The sequence below is a fragment of the Palaemon carinicauda genome, chromosome 36, assembly GCF_036898095.1.
Source record: "Palaemon carinicauda isolate YSFRI2023 chromosome 36, ASM3689809v2, whole genome shotgun sequence".
NCBI classification, from domain to species: domain Eukaryota; kingdom Metazoa; phylum Arthropoda; class Malacostraca; order Decapoda; family Palaemonidae; genus Palaemon; species Palaemon carinicauda.
The window spans coordinates 36,076,459-36,094,270 of NC_090760.1; the positions used below are offsets into that span (position 1 = coordinate 36,076,459).

At 35.1% G+C, this 17,812-nt stretch overlaps 1 pseudogene; it reads right to left on the minus strand.

Moving 5' to 3' along the window:
- Positions 1–1,378: 1,378 nt before the first annotated feature.
- On the minus strand, positions 1,379–4,075 carry LOC137628573 (uncharacterized; annotated as a pseudogene).
- Positions 4,076–17,812: the final 13,737 nt, after the last annotated feature.

Below are 17,812 nucleotides of genomic sequence, written 5' to 3' on the forward strand. Positions count from 1 at the left end.
TAACTCGAGTATTTAGTATCTAAGCTGGTCAACCTCCATTGTCTTAGTTTTGGCAGAATACATGGTGCAGGTGAAATCCTCAGGAGCAAGGAAGATTTCATCAGTTACCTCCATGACTCCCCTAGGCAACTGGAGACTTTTTGGTACTTTGGGCATTTCTGTAGAATTTGCAGCGGTTTTAACTTGCCAATTCCTTTAAAGGCACTGGTCTTATCGCATCTAATGAATGCATGCAGACCAAGGAGAGCGGCACAATAAGTTGGTGTGAACCCTTTCGATAGTTCTGTGATATCTATCAATTGCCTTCTATTCCCAGTGCTAGTATAAAAAACGAGTTGCATACCTAAGTTTGGAGCATAATACAGAAGTATGAAGAATATGTCCCTGTCTGGACTTTGAACCCGAACAAATTTATATCCTTCATCCTTGGCATAAGTTGAATAGAGAATGACAAGTGAATGAGTCTCTTCCTGGGTTGAGTCAGCAGATTTAATTTGAAATGCAGTGATCTTCCCATTGTCTGCCTTGAGTTCGTACGCCTTGCCCTTACAAACTAAAATAAGCTTCTCCTTCTCTACCTTCGGTATATTCTCATCCGTGCACCAAATCCTAAAGAGTAATTCAATGAGCTGAGTTTTATTGTTGTCATTACTCAAGAACTCTTTCCAGTTATCTGGTCGCCTTGTGTTTTCTCCACTAACCAAATGTTTTTCTCCTGAGCCACGATTTGATCTCTCCAGGGACTTTATTGAATTGGGCATGTAAGTGTCAGTGCTGAAAATCACGCTGGATTTCCCAGATGTAGAGACGGACAAGATGTTTTGACATATCTGTTTGAATGTTTTTGGCATTCCCTTCATTGAGTGAAACATGGCATTTCCATCTTCTACATTCATGGTATCGTTGTCAGGAGGAATAGCAGCCTCATTCGTGTCTTTAACTAAGTGGTGGAATGCCTTGCTCTTGTCTGTCTTCAGAATATACCCATCTGGTGTCCCAAGTGATGATGGCACAGGCATGAGTGGGTATCGTAGAAGTTCTTGGACATCCAATTTGTGGTTTTGAGAATTGACCAACAACTTGAATGTGATATTCCCCTGCTGTTTGTACTCCACTGTTTTGTTACTTGATGTTTTCACAAGTACTTTCTTGCCAATGTCAGCGAAAGTCTTCAGCCTCTGATTGAGCAACTGAGCAAAGAAGTCATCATTCTTCTTCAGTCTCTCTGTTTTGAATGCATTTTTTGCTTGTTTTCCTCTTTCCTCAGCCATCTCAATATCCTTTGAAATATCAGTAGGAACAGAAGCACCAGAAAGGAGATAGACCAGCTCTACCAAGTCAATTTCAAAGGGTTTGAGGAAACTTTCCACAGCATCAATTATCTTCCTGGTGACTTTTTCACTCTTCTGGATCTGTGATGGACGGGTATCACGATGTTTGCTGTCTCTGTTGTATTCGCCCCCCAATTCACCATCTGTAGCATCATCTCTAGGTACCTTAATCTCTCGTGAGCAGTTTTTGCCCAACGTCTGTTTGCTTCAAAATTCCCTTGTAGCACTGATACCCCGGATCCTTTTCCTCCAGCACCAGCATGGGACTTTGCATGCTTCATGAAAGTCTCCTCTATTGTTTTGTCCACAGCACATTGGTTTCTTGGAATGTATGACCTTCCTACGCTGATTGCTCCAAGCTTCAATAGTTCGGTTGCTCCAGGGTGAGTCTCATCAATGTTTTCCAAATAGACATAATTAACCAAGTGCTGCTGGAATGGACCATCATCTATGACTTGAACCAAACCTTCCTTGTTTCTATTTGTAATTAGGCTGGTCACTTTTGTCATCGATTCTTCTGGGATTCACTGATGTAATCCACCATTCAGTGACTTAAACTTTCTAAGTAACATCCTTTCAAGTCCTTCTGCCAAAGACTTATGGCAGTGCATTGCCCTGCTGTAATTCTTTCCTGTTATCACTCCTTAGAGAGAACCACTTGACATCAGTCCTGCTTCCAGCAATATTTCGGAAAACCCTGACCCATCCATCTTCTTGCCAACCATTTTCAAGTAGGCACATACTGTATGGAAGGTCCCTATCATAACTATGTGGTTCTTGTAAGTGTCCGGGCTTTTCCAAAGTATTGGGTATGCCTTCATGCAAACACCTAAGTAAAACGATGTAATTACATATCGTTGGCCAACTTCATCTGAGCACTGCCTAGACATCCTTAGGCATTCCTGAACTGTACTTTTCTCAGTGATTGGATGATTGATTACAGGGTAGTAATCAATGGCTGTAATGTTGGCGGGTTTAACTCTAGTTTCAGATATGAAACCACCCCATCCTGGAACACACTGACTGGCTGAGCTGCTAAGCATTCTGGCAATGCACCAGGTGATGTTGATTTGGCCTGATTTGCCCAATGTCCCATCACTCCCTGGAACACTTAGGTGTTTGATGGTCATCCGAGGGCTGCTCCTCTGGTTTATGTAACACGGTGGTAGATTTTCTGGCTCAGATGTTACTAAGGACCTCCTCCCTGTTTTTGATATTGATGTGATCAATAGCTTTGTCGCAGCTTCACCTTTCTGAATATTTTCCAACATGATCCCATGCACTGTGTGGACAGACCCACTACCACATAGATCATTGACATACTGATCGAAGTTGTCAAAATCGCTGTGGAATAAGGACGGGCCAGAGGGGTTACAAATAATGTTAGGGCTAAGAACACTGGCAGCCTCTTCTAGAGCGGTAGCTAGGGCTGTCTCAAGTTCAAGCGAGAAGGTGTAACTTTCTGCATGACCCAGTCTATTCATAAGCGTATTTAACTGTGCACTACGAAAAAGATGACAGAGTGTCATACACACAAGACTGTGCTTTGGTAGCTTCCACTCGCCTTTTGTGGCGGCACGACAGATGTCTTGACCAAGAGAAGACACAAGGCGCTCTGTCTTCTCTGACGAAGGCAATGACCCATTACCACAAATACCTTGGCGGAGGAATTTCTGCAAACTCTCTGGCACAGGACTTTCTATTGTTTCTAGGCACTGGCTTTTAAGAAAGCATCTTTAATTATCTGGCGTAGGAGTAGAGCAACATCATCAATTTAAGTACTAGGCCTATGCAAACAATAGCTATTTCTGACAGCAGTAGCAAGATGAAGATCATTGCTAACTACTAAGGCAGATTGCAATTTCCAGCCCCATCTATCAAGAGATACAATACACAGCTTTTCTGACTACAGTTTATGTTTTTCCAAGTTCAGATTCAGTATCTCTGTACGATAGTTCTGATTTTCAAAGGGAGTCTTCAATAAATGTTTAATGAATATGTCTCTAAGTTCTGTCATTAGCATTATTTCGTGGCTAGTGATTATCCTCCGATCAATCACTTTACATACTTTCGAGAAACAAAGTTCATGAGTCTTTTTACGTTCCATGACCTCCCGCTTTACCTCTTCACTGGAACTCCTCCATGTTGATGGATCACAGTATTTCATGCGGTAATGTTTGTGATACCTTGCCTCAGACGCAAAAAGATCATACCCTCGAATACGAGTAGCGAGTTCTTCATCACCCCGTTGTTCTGCTAATGCGATAATAGTGTCCCCACCACCATGTGAAAAATATGAAAGACCCTCTGAGGTCCAAGACTCTCCTATACAGACTTCCTTTCTCTCATAGCTTTTACAGAAGATACAGTTCTGATCAAATATAACTTTGTCAGCTGAACTGCAAGGACTTGGCCTCATAGAGGGACCCTCGGTGACTTCATTACTAGGTTTCAGGCGGTCTAGATTTTTGGTGAATCTCTGATAACATTCACGATGGTAACTATGATTTTCTCCATACTGTTAGGAGATTTGTCCACAAATGCTATCATGCCGTAGAGACGACCCAATCGGTTGAGACTGTCTTCTATCCTGGACTTTGCAAATACTGGCAAAACCTTCTTCTGGATTTTAAGGGTTGGGAGAACCGAACGAAATCCGTTGTTTCAACGTTGCTGTCGTGAATTATACAGATGTCGGTATTGACAGGTGCTGGTCTTTCAGTGCTAGACTTTCTCTTTGGCATTTTCCTGAGGTGAGTCTATCTGAAATTTTCAGAAATTTCAGCCATCAGCATGAGCTTTCTCAGTTTTTACGATTTTGAGGCAAAAAAATCGACAAATTTGCAAATTGACCTTGTTACATTACATCTCATTTCCTTGATTTGGCCAATAAATACACTTAATGGGTATCATTCTATTTCTTGAGGTCTCTAGAGATTAAATAAGGCAGAAAAGGTCATCAAATATTTGTCTGACTGGTCCTGTGGGTACATTTATGGAGGTGCCTAAAATTTCCACTAGACCACAAATTTGGTGACCTTTTAACCTCTGGTGACCTAGTTATTAAACATAATTGCAAATTGTCCATTTTACCTGTTAGAGAGATACAAAGCCAACATTTTGATATGTCATTTATCTCTCTGTGACCATTCAGTCCGGAATTATGTCTAATTAAGTTTCGCCTACCCCAAGATTCTCTGTGACCATTCAGTCCGGAGTTATGTCATCAAAGAAAGTGGCCCAGTAGTGATAGCGAGTCCCTATTTTTTCAATGGGAACATTAAAAAAAATAAAAATATGGATCAAATACTACAACCTAAATGCCCTTTTGTCAATTTTAAGGGGGCTGGGTGCAAGGTGAACCCCCTCAGCCCACAGACTACTAAAATCCGCCAGTAACTGTGAAAGGGACATATTTTCATTAGGAAGGTGATGGAGACCATATCATTCACAATTTATCTTAAATATATCACTACACACTATGAAAGTACAGATAATAAGTACAAAGTATGAAAAACTATCACAATGTCAGTCTGTAAAGAAATGGTCACTTTTGAACAGAATAAGAAAAAAAACATAAATTACATGGAATTAAGTATAACAAATCCTTCAACTCAACCGGTTTAGAGCAGTGAGAAGGTTTTTTGCTCATTATCAAGAGTGAACTGTAATGCAGGTGTTGTTGTAAGGGTTTATATACGGAGTCTGGCTTTAACATTTCATCCTTAATGGTCAATGACCGCCAAAGGGCGGAGACGATTATTCTTGGGAGGTGGTGGCCTCTGGCTAGCAAGCATGCTCGGTGGGATTAAGGGGTCTGGTCCTGTCAAGAGATAATCCATGTTTTGGCCTCCGGCTCTGTCATTCCTGTTATGGTCGTAATTGCCTGGACTATTTTTGTTGGTGGACCTTATACACGTTAACAAGAAGGTCCCCTCTTGTGTGGTGTTGAGGTCAGGTCTTTCTTGTTGAATGAAAAGAGCTTCCATTATCCTGAGACGTCTGCTGTCAGGGGCACGCCCAATGATGGTGACATTTTTTACTATATGCTCCCTTGTTATCTTGTATTATGTGTTTGGAGGCAATGCATTTTTATTGCATCCTATTGCACGTGGCAAGATAATCTCTTAGATAGACGCATCGTCGTCATACCGATGTAGGTGCTAGGACATTCCTGGACAGGGCCTTTATATCGGTACATTATATTGGTCCTGTTAAAATTATCTTGCATGGCGGGGGCAGGGTTGTTTTTCATTATTAGGTCTTGTGTTTCTGCGGAATGGTAATAAATTATGAGGTTGATTTCGGTATCCTCTGCCGTGGCAAAAACGTTGTTTTTTTTTATTATATTTTTCATAGTGTTTTCGTCTTCTTTGTAGTTGGAGCTCATAAGGCCTTTATAGTATAGATTTATTTTGGCTGGCGTGTTGGTATTATCAGGGCTTTCATTCTTGTACCATTTTTCAATTTGTTTTTTCATTTGCCGATTAATGTCCTTATTCGTGAAGCCATTATTCACTAGAATTTTAGTAGTTCTGTCGAGTTCTTCATGGGAGCCTTTCCACAAAGAACAGTGAGAAATGTCTCTCTGAACATAAGCCTTATTGGTAGCAGTTTTGTACCGACTAGGGCACTCGATGTCACCATTTAGACATAGGCAAACATTGGTTGGTTGCAAGTACACAGAGATATTGAGGCTATTATTGTTTGTCTCTACAAGGACATAAAGGAAGGGGTGACGTCCTTGGAGGCTGTGCTCGAGGGTGAACCTGAGGGAGCTGCATTCCTTGAAAATGCGTCGAATTTCTTCTATGCACTCCACAGTGACAGTTTTTACGAACGTATCGTCAATGTAGCGCACATAGAGGTCTGGTTTGCTGATTTTTTTAAGAACTTGCTGATTTTTTTAAGAACTCTCTCCTTGACTATTCCCAAATTAAGATTTGCAAAGAGGATGCCTAAAGCGGACCCCATAGTGACGTTATCCTTCTGAATATATATGTGGCCTTTATGTGTAGTAAAAGGGGCTTTCTTGGTGCATATTTCTAATAACACATGGAGAGTCGGTGTAGTTGTATCCCTATAAACTCGGTCCATTATGAAGTCTATTGTTTCACTCACGGGAACGTTAGTAAATAGGGACTCAAGCATGGGATTAAAATACGTAAAATGTAGGTGTGCGATCATCCATGATCTACACTAGCTTTTGTCCTGAACGGTGTCCTCTTAAACTGCATAACTACCACCTAACTATGTAGACCCGATATCAATTTGGGACATTATGGTAATATATCTGGACCCCCATATGTATCAAATGAGGCACAATGCTTCTGCTGCCTATCAACCTGTGTGCGACTTTAGCTTGTGAAGCATGATACCGACTAAAAACAAAGAAAAAAGGAATTAAAAGAATAAAATGAGACACAATTAAACTGGGTTTAAGTAAAAAATCATAGGCATAACTCCTGTAAGGGAAATAGACTTTAGAGAAGGAAAGAGAAACTATAGAACTCTAGAAATAAGAAAAAGTTTCCCAAAAAGAACATTTGACCGAGTTGAAGGATGAGGCTTTGAAGTAGTGAGGAGGACAAAAGATAGCTGCAGTCAATGAAAGTATCAAATAAGTGAGAATAAACGGATGAAGAGATAAAAAAACTTTTAATTAAATTGTCTCTGAACTACCATTTTTTGACTGGTCTAAATGATATATGGAATTAAATGCTGGAAAAGTCTATTGATGATGAAAACAAAAAGGTCTCTTTGTTTCATAGATACTGAAGATGACTTGTCAGGTTTGAGAGAGAGAGAGAGAGAGAGAGAGAGAGAGAGAGAGAGAGAGAGAGAGAGAGAGAGAGAGAGAAAGGTGGGGAATTTAATAATTCCTTTCACAGTTTTGCAATCATTTACTATTCTCCTTTTCTTCAACTTCCTATAACCATTTCAATATCTTTGTGATCTTCTCAGTGAGGAGTTGAAGGCCAACTAATAGCCCAAGGAGGAGGAGGAGACACTGGATCACAGTGGAGATCTTTATAGGGTTATTCAAAGAGGATTCGAGAGCCACTGTATGAAACTAGTGTCTAGCATTGAAATGGTTGGCAGTTATACAAACATGTTCGAAATGTTACATGAGGAATGGTCAGTAAGAAAGAATTGTGTCAAAAAGAAAACAAAGGTGACCCAGCTTTGCTCTCCCGTGGTTCCCCGTTAATGCAACAATCAATAACCTTCAGACCTCAATTGTCGAGATAGGAAAAGGGTCCTGTCAAAACCCACACCTGAATTATGGATAATGGAGCGTTAAGTTAACAACAAAACTTAACAACACAGGTTATGATTATACTGCGCAAAGATTTTTAAAAGGAATGTGGAGATTCATGATTGCTGTGTTATCTTATAATGGGACATATACTGTGTAATTATATATATATATATATATATATATATATATATATATATATATATATATATATATATATATATATATATATATATAGATTTATGTATTGTTACGACTAGCGAATTACCTAAATTCCTGAGCTCCAAAACTTAATGGCTTTATATTACAAAAGTCTGATACACACGAGCTCTGAGAATAATACGCAACTCCCAAACGTCGATATATATGAACACTGAATATCTAAACGTCTCTTTACATTACACTCAAAACAAAACTGGGCGATTACTTTACTCCTAACAGGAACTATTCTAATACCAACCTCTTAATTCGCATTTAAGTCAGGGGTACGAGCAAGTAACTGGGTCAACTATCGGTGATCAAAATAATTCATACTTTACAAATATATATATATATATATATATATATATATATATATATATATATATATATATATATATATATATATATATATATTCTATCAAAATAACAATTCAGAAGTAATACCAGAAATAAATTACTCAAAGTTCACATTTGAACTAGACCTTGGACTTCAACAAAATGACACTTTAAGAATTTTACATTCACTTGTTTCACTAGAAATTTATTTATGAAAATATTTAATTTTGACAATTAATGAAATAGTTAACTCTTTTAACACTATAAACAGTAATCACACTTACACATATTACACATGCTAATCTTACGTCCTTTGGGCTCACACAAGGTTACCATACGGTTGAACAAAAACAAATTCACTTCACTGTTTAACCAAATCACATAGGGCCAGGCATAAAAAATTAATAAATTTTATAATATAAACTGTATTAACAAATACACTTTACTTCTTTCAAAATTAAAATTACCAAACGTTTTAACAAACAAAACTAACCCTAAATACTATTCACATTTGAGAAGAACTACATAGTGGCTGGATAGATACTGGTGAGAGGACTGTTGGACTTTGGCTCTTTCAAAAGGTCAGGCTAGATTTTTCGTTCTTATATTTTATTAGGCAAAACTCACTCTAGAGAACCTTCAAGAAAAATCAGGCATTGCATTCGACGCATGTGCACTAGGTACGGGCGGTCTCTTGCGGTATCAGGCTGCCAACTTGGCAGTTTTGAAGTATGGTTGTATCGTTGCCTGACGAGGCAACCTTTTATCTCATAACTTTGAAAAAAAAAAAAGTGTAAGTTTTAGTCCAAAACATTCATGCAACTTCCAACCACATGGAAACATGATATAATCCCTAGCGTGTGTTATACAGTATACCTTTTAACAAGATTAGATAAGACTTCGCAATAAAACTTCGTGAGAAAAAGTTTTTTTGTTTAAAATAACGTAAATTTACTTATATGTAACTGAATGAAAATAAAACTAAATGAATGGCGATAGTGTAATGTAATTTACATACATATACACTTAATTCTATATGACTGGAATCCACCTTACGAGCTGGCTATACATCTCTCAAATACAGTAATGAAACACGTGAATAAAATAATCTACTTTCATGTTAGACCAGGTTTGTAAGAATATATATATATATATATATATATATATATATATATATATATATATATATATAAATGTATACATATATGAATAAATATATATATGTATATATATATATATATATATATATATATATATATATATATATATATATATATATATATATATATATATAGATAGATAGATAAAAAGATATTTAGATAGATAGATAGATAGATAGATAGATAGATAGATATTTGCAGTTGACATAGTACTATTCAGTGAATCACGGCAGGAATTACAAAAGATGTTAGAAGATTTTAATGGAAAAAGCAAAAACGCAGGACTGGAAATTATTATGATTAAAACTAAGATAATGTTCAATAAGAATGAAAAGAGACAACGAATAACGATTTTGGACTAACCTCCAGATATTGTTAAAAAATGTATGTACTTAGGACAAACAGTAAGTGCTTCCCCAGGACATAAGACAGAAATTAAAAGAAGGATAAGCATAGGATGAAAAGATTTTGGTAAACAAAATGAGATTATGGAAAATAAAATGCCATTTTCTCTAAAAATAAAAGTACTCAATTAGTTTGTCTTACCATAATTAACTTATGCATCAGGAATTTGAAGCCTTGCTAAAACTTTAGAACATGAGCTAGTTACAACTCAGAGAGCAATGGAAAGAATAATAATTGGAACCAGGTTTAAGGTGTTCTTTGCTCCTCAGATAGCCTTCCACGAAAGGGTATAAATATTTGGGAAGTTTTGCTGTAACACAGGTTATTGTTGACTTTGCTCTATTTCCTCTTGTCCTCTCATTTCTTTTTAAAACAAATATCGTATTCTGATGGTCTATATATCTCGCTCAATGAAAATAGTTGCCAAGAAGAAGAATAAACTCAGACATTTTACCTTTTAAATCAGAAATAAAAGGTCCTCAAGCCATCTTTCCAGTTCATTTCATAGTTGTTGTTTTTTTAATAGTCCCAATAATACCAAACTAATAGCCCAAGGAGGAGGAGGAGACACTAGATCACAGTGGAGATCTTTATAGGGTTATTCAAAGAGGATTCGAGAGCCACTGTATGAAACTAGTGTCTAGCATTGAAATGGTTGGCAGTTATACAAACATGTTCGAAATGTTACATGAGGAATGGTCAGTAAGAAAGAATTGTGTCAAAAAGAAAACAAAGGTGACCCAGCTTTGCTCTCCCGTGGTTCCCCGTTAATGCAACAATCAATAACCTTCAGACCTCAATTGTCGAGATAGGAAAAGGGTCCTGTCAAAACCCACACCTGAATTATAGATAATGGAGCGTTAAGTTAACAACAAAACTTAACAACACAGGTTACGATTATACTGCGCAAAGATTTTTAAAAGGAATGTGGAGATTCATGATTGCTGTGTTATCTTATAATGGGACATATACTGTGTAATTATATATATATATATATATATATATATATATATATATATATATATATATATATATATATATATATATATATATAAGATTTATGTATTGTTACGACTAGCGAATTACGTAAATTCCTGAGCTCCAAAACTTAATGGCTTTATATTACATAAGTCTGATACACATGAGCTCTGAGAATAATACGCAACTCCCAAACGTCGATATATATGAACACTGAATATCTAAACGTCTCTTTACATTACACTCAAAACAAAACTGGGCGATTACTTTACTCTTAACAGGAACTATTCTAATACCAACCTCTTAATTCGCATTTAAGTCAGGGGTACGAGCAAGTTGCTGGGTCAACTATCGGTGATCAAAATAATTCATACTTTACAAATATATATATATATATATATATATATATATATATATATATATATATATATATATATATATATATATATATATATATATATATATATATATATATATATCTATCAAAATAACAATTCAGAAGTAATACCAGAAATAAATTACTCAAAGTTCACATTTGAAGTAGACCTTGGACTTCAACAAAATGACACTTTAAGAATTCTACAATCACTTGTTTCACTAGAAATTTATTTATGAAAATATTTAATTTTGACAATTAATGAAATAGTTAACTCTTTTAACACTATAAACAGCAATCACACTTACATATATTACACATGCTAATCTTACGTCCTTTGGGCTCACACAAGGTTACCATACGGTTGAACAAAAACAAATTCACTTCACTGTTTAACCAAATCACATAGGGCCAGGCATAAAAAATTAATAAATTTTATAATATAAACTGTATTAACAAATACACTTTACTTCTTTCAAAATTAAAATTACCAAACGTTTTAACAAACAAAACTAACCCTAAATACTATTCACATTTGAGAAGAACTACATAGTGGCTGGATAGATACTGGTGAGAGGACTGTTGGACTTTGGCTCTTTCAAAAGGTCAGGCTAGATTTTTCGTTCTTATATTTTATTAGGCAAAACTCACTCTAGAGAACCTTCAAGAAAAATCAGGTATTGCATTCGATGCATGTGCTCTAGGTACGGGCGGTCTCTTGCGGTGTCAGGTTGCCAACTTGACAGTTTTGAAGTATAGTTGTATTGTTGCCTGACGAGGCAACCTTTTATCTCATAACTTTGAAAAAAAAAAAAAAAGTGTAAGTTTTAGTCCAAAACATTCATGCAACTTCCAACCACGTGGAAACATGATATCATCCCTAGCGTGTGTTATACAGTATACCTTTTAACAAGATTTGATAAGACTTCGCAATAAAACTACGTGAGAAAAAGTTTTTTAATTTAAGATAACGTATATTTACTTATACGGAGCTGAATGAAAATAAAACTAAATGAATGGCGATAGTGTAATGTAATTTAAATACATATACACTTAATCCTATATGACTGGAATCCACCTTACGAGCTGGCTATACATCTCTTAAATACAGAAATGAAACACGTGAATAAAATAATCTACTCACATGTTAGACCAGGTTTGTAAGAATATATATATATATATATATATATATATATATATATATATATATATATATATATATATATATATATATATATATACATACATATATATATAAATACATATATATACATATATAAATAAATATGTATATATATATATATATATATATATATATATATATAGAGAGAGAGAGAGAGAGAGAGAGAGAGAGAGAGAGAGAGAGAGAGAGAGAGAGAGAGAGAGAGAGAGAGATTTTCAGTTGACATAGCTCTATTCAGTGAATCACGGCAGGAATTACAAAAGATGTTAGAAGAATTGAAAAAGCAAAAACGCAGGACTGAAAATTAATATGATTAAAACTAAGATAATGTTCAATAAAAATGAAAAGAGACAACGAATAACGATTTTGGACGAACCTCCAGATATTGTTAAAAAATGTATGTACTTAGGACAGACAGTAAGTGCTTCCCCAGGACATGAGACAGAAATTTAAATAAGGATAAGCATAGGATGAAAAGATTTTGGTAAACAAAATGAGATTATGGAAAATAAAATGCCATTTTCTCTAAAAATAAAAGTACTCAATTAGTTTGTCTTACCATAATTAACTTATGCATCAGGAATTTGGAGCCTTGCTAAAACTTTAGAACATGAGATAGTTACAACTCAAAGAGCAATGGAAAGAATAATGATTGGAACCAGGTTTAAGGTGTTCTTCGCTCCTCAGATAGCCTTCCACGAACGGGTATAAATATTTGGGAAGTTTTGCTGTAACACAGGTTATTGTTGACTTTTCTTTATATCCTCTTGTCCTCTCATTTCTTTTTGAAACTAATATCGTATTCTAATGGTCTATCAATCTCTCAAACTATATTTTGGATAGTTTTTTTAGTCTTAGGAATTGTCAAGCACATCCAAAATTCTTAGGACAAACAGATGATGGCACTTTGTAGGTTGATGACACAAAACTAAACCTTTTAATCCATTCGAAGTATTTTCTTTTCTTTATTTTTGTTGTCCTCCTGCATCGTCTATTCAATCTTGCATTTGTCTCCTGTACTGGATAATAACTTGTTCAAAGATCCCTCCTTTTACTTAGTCTTCCCACTTAATTCCTCATCTTCTCTCCTCCTCCTCTTCTTCCAAATAGCGAACTTCCAAAACATTTTAGGAATTTTTCTTCAACCTCCACAAAGGATCATTATTCCAACCTTTTCCAAGATGCTAATCCACCATCAAAACAATCATCTCACTTCCATCTTTTCAGTCTTCCTCCTCTCTGCCTTTTTTACTTTCTATTTCTTCACAACATCGCTTCTGTGTCTCAAGTTCTGCCCACTTACTAAAACTCGATATTTTATGTTAAACTTTCTCTTTATTGATCATCAAAGATCTCGATGATGGAGGACATGCCATTCCTCATGATAATAGTCAGCCATGGTAATCGTTCTTCCAGGAAAACTAAGTTACAACATATTACATTTTCGATTATTTTCTAATCTAATTTCTTAAAAAAAGAAAAAAAAAACTTACTTCTGAACCAGGTTATTTCTAATATTCAAGTAATATTCCTTAATAATAGAACTCGATACAAAATATTAAGATCCAATAGCTTTCATCAAAAGGTATTTTATCAGTTTATTCAAACATGTTTTATCTAATGCATATTAATTTTCCTAACTTTACTTTTGAGATGTTCGCTCCAGTTCCATTAGAAGAAAGTAGACACTACTTTCCCTTTCAAATAAGCATTCTGGTAATTTTCCTTTTTAGATATTCCCCTACCATTAAAATTTTAACTATCTCAATCTTGCAAAAGCACATGTAAGCAACTAAAAAAAGCTTTGACTACAAAGAACTTGATATCATCTTTAATTGCTGCTGAGGGTTTCGCTGTCTAACTCCTTTCTCATTCGGAATTTTTTTCACTATCTCCATGTGCATGGTGCAAATTATGGGGTATGAATTTGAATCCTAACAAAACTCAAAGTATGATTGTAAGTAGGTCAAGGACGTTGGCTCCTCAACATCCGGATCTCAGTATTGATAATGTTTCTTTAAATTTGTATGACTCTTTTAAAACTTTAAGTGTGATTCTTGACAGCAAATTTACTTTTGAGAAACACATTAGGTCTGTGTCTTCTTCAATTGCACAAAAATTTGGCTTTTTGAGAAAGTCTTTAAAAATTTTCGGTAATCAATCTGTTCTGAAGAAGTGTTTTAATTCTTCCATTCTACCTTGTTTTGAGTATTGTTCTCCTGTCTGGTCTTCAGCTGCTGATTCTCATCTTAATTTGTTGGACAAAAACTTACGGTCTATTAAATTTCTTATTCCTGATTTAGATATTAATCTCTGGCACCGTCGTTCAATTGGTTCATTATGCATGTTGCTTAAGTTTTTTCATAACTCTGACCATCCTTTGCGTTCAGATTTCCCTGGACAATTCTATCCTGTTCGTAATACTAGGCAGGCAGTTAATTCTAATAGCCAGGCCTTCTCCATCATGAGGCTCAATACTACACAGTACTCTAGAAGTCTTATTCCAGCTGTTACCAAGTTGTGGAATGATCTTCCTAATTGGGTAGTTGAATCAGTAGAACTTCAAAAGTTCAAAGTTGGAGCAAATGTTTTTATGTTGACCAAGCGGACATGAATCTTTTTATAGTTTATATATGACATATTTGTTTTTGACGTGGTTAACAGTTTATATATGACATATCTGTTTTAACGTTGTTACTTTTTTTTCAGAATGATTTATTGTTAATTTGTTCTCATCATTTATTTATTTCCTTATTTCCTTTCCTCACTGGGTTATTTCTCACTATTGGAGCCCCTGGGCTTATAGCATCTTGCTTTTCCAACTAGGGTTGTAGCTTGACTAGTAATAATAATAATAATAATAATAATAATGTGGTTTTATGATTGCTTTACTCTCCGATTAGATATCTTCAAGTGTAGGCCTACTAATTTAAGATTTATCTATGGATTTTATTTAAAGTGCTTTCATTACTGCTGAAGTTGGACAGACTCGAAAGCTTTCTCATAGCTCATAAGAGACAGATATAGGGGCTTGTCATACTCTATTGATTCTTACATTGGTTGGTTAATTACATAGATATGGTTATCTGTTGAATACCCACTTCTGAAACCTGATTGCTCTCTTGGTTGATTAAAGTTTAGCTGGATTTCTATTTGGCCTAATATGATCTTTGTAAATATTTCATATATTACTGAGAGTAAACTTATTGAACGGTAATTTTTCAGGTCTTTTATTTCTCCCTTTTTGTGAAATAGTATAATGATAAAATTTTTCAACGCTATTCATTTAGACATTTGGTGTAAAGTTCAGCGAGTTTTACTACTTTGAAATCTCCTTCATATATTATAAACTGAGATTTTAGCCATCTTCTCTTACTGCTTTGACTCTTTAGATGCCATTCAACGTTTTCTTTACTTCCCCTAAACATGATCAAGGAAAATTATTAGAAAACAGCAAAACCTAATTAAGAAAAGATTGCAAATGAGGGTAAAAACAAAGAGAAATGAAAAAGAATTACCAGAGCTATCCAAATTAATAAACAAACTAAAAACTCAAGATATCCCTAAATATAATCATAAACGCTAAAGAAATGAAGAAGCATCAAACTGATGAAAAGAAGACCTGGAACAGGATTCTTGCTCTAATTAATCTGGTAATCTCGGGTCCATTATGTAATTTATCCTCAGGTAAATTTCATTATTTCCTTAATAACACATACCAACTGATTCAACAAACCAAATTATGTGTTAAGCGTAACACTTATACAAAAAGTCTCTTATCAATAATCAGCTTAATATGTGTTCCTGTTAGAGTAAAATTGATCACACTGATAAAGCATCGAGTATACTGTAAATATATCAGTATTCAAAATGTCTACTTCTTTGATGATACCTCCTTAGAAATATAAAATAAAAATATATTTCGTATATTCCTGTCCCAAAATCTAAGTGAAGTAAACGTTTAGAAAAGCATAAATCTCTTGCTAAATATATTACTCAAAAAAAGAAAAAATAATAACAGACATAATCTTTAGCATATAATTTCACTTGGGACGGAGGACAGCAACTCGGTTTCTACTTGTTTAAGGAGCGAGGAATTATTCATTAGGAATCTGGGGACTCTTTGGGGGACGAGATTAAGCCGAGTTCTGGCCTCTCTGAAAGTGGTTTGCTTCAAGTCCTCTGCCAATGTGCGCATCTCGTTAGCTTAAACAAATAGGCCTTAGAACCAGTCAGCTGCTTGCAGTGTTCCATTAATGTATTCAGTTTACTGTATATCTAATTATTATACATTGGAAACAGAACTTCGAATCGCCTGACTTCGTGTTTTCCTTCGCTTAGTGTTAATGTCGAAGTAAAGAGCCTTGTCAAAATCTCCCCCAAAGCATTCCTGTTATTTATAGATCTTAGCGAGTCATAAAATGTTACCATCCTATTTCTGCAACATCAAATAGAGGAGACATGAATATATGATGTAATGATTAGGTGAAAATAATTTGTAATATTTAATCAATAAAATCATTTAGGAAATATAATATTGGAGCTTAACAAAATAAGGCAGAAATGATAGAAGTCGTTAAAAGATCTTGGAATTATATGTATTGAGTTTCTGTATGTTCTCGTTTTTATCATATCGATAAAAATATCTTGTAAATTAGAAATTTGAAAGTTAGTGGTTGTTATATATCATCATCTCATACAAGGAAGGCAATTTGTTATCAATTTCATATAAATTGCAGGCAAAGAATATAAGATCAGAATGAAAAATACAACAGCGAGGTAAATTTCTACTAAGTAAGCCTAATTGATATTTTCTTTTTGGGCAGTTATGCCCATGGTATTTTTTGGACATTTTTTTTACTGTACTTGTATATTTTCATTTTGTGTATATATGTGTTTGGGGTGCTATAGAGCAGTTATTTTGATACGTTTATTTATCAATACAGTATGATTCCATCGAATCATAACTTCATTCCTTCAATATTACATAATGAATGAAGGTGTCCCTTTGCTCAGAAAGCCAATCGGACATATTATTATTATTATTATTATTATTATTATTATTATTATTATTATTATTATTATTATTATTACTTACTAAGCTACAACCCTAGTTGGAAAAGCAGTATGCTATAAGCCCAGGGGCTCCAACAGGGAAAATAGCTCAGTGCGGAAAGGAAAAAAGGAAAATAAAATATTCTAAGAAGAGTAACAACAATAAATATCTCCTATATAAACTATAAAAACTTTAACAAAACAAGAGGAAGAGAAATAAGATAGGAGAGTGTGCTCGAGTGTACCCTCAAGCAAGAGAACTCTAACCCAAGACAGTGAAAGGCCATGGTACAGAGGCTATGGCACTACCCAAGACTAGAGAACAGTGGTTTGATTTTGGAGTGTCCTTCTCCTAGAAGAGCTGCTTACCATAGCTAAAGAGTCTCTTCTACCCTTACCAAGAGGAAAGTGGCACTGAACAAGTACAGTGCAGTAACCCCTTGGGTGATGAAGAATTGTTTGGTAATCTGTGTTGTCAGGTGTATGAGGATAGAGGAGAATATGTAAAGAATATGCCAGACTATTCAG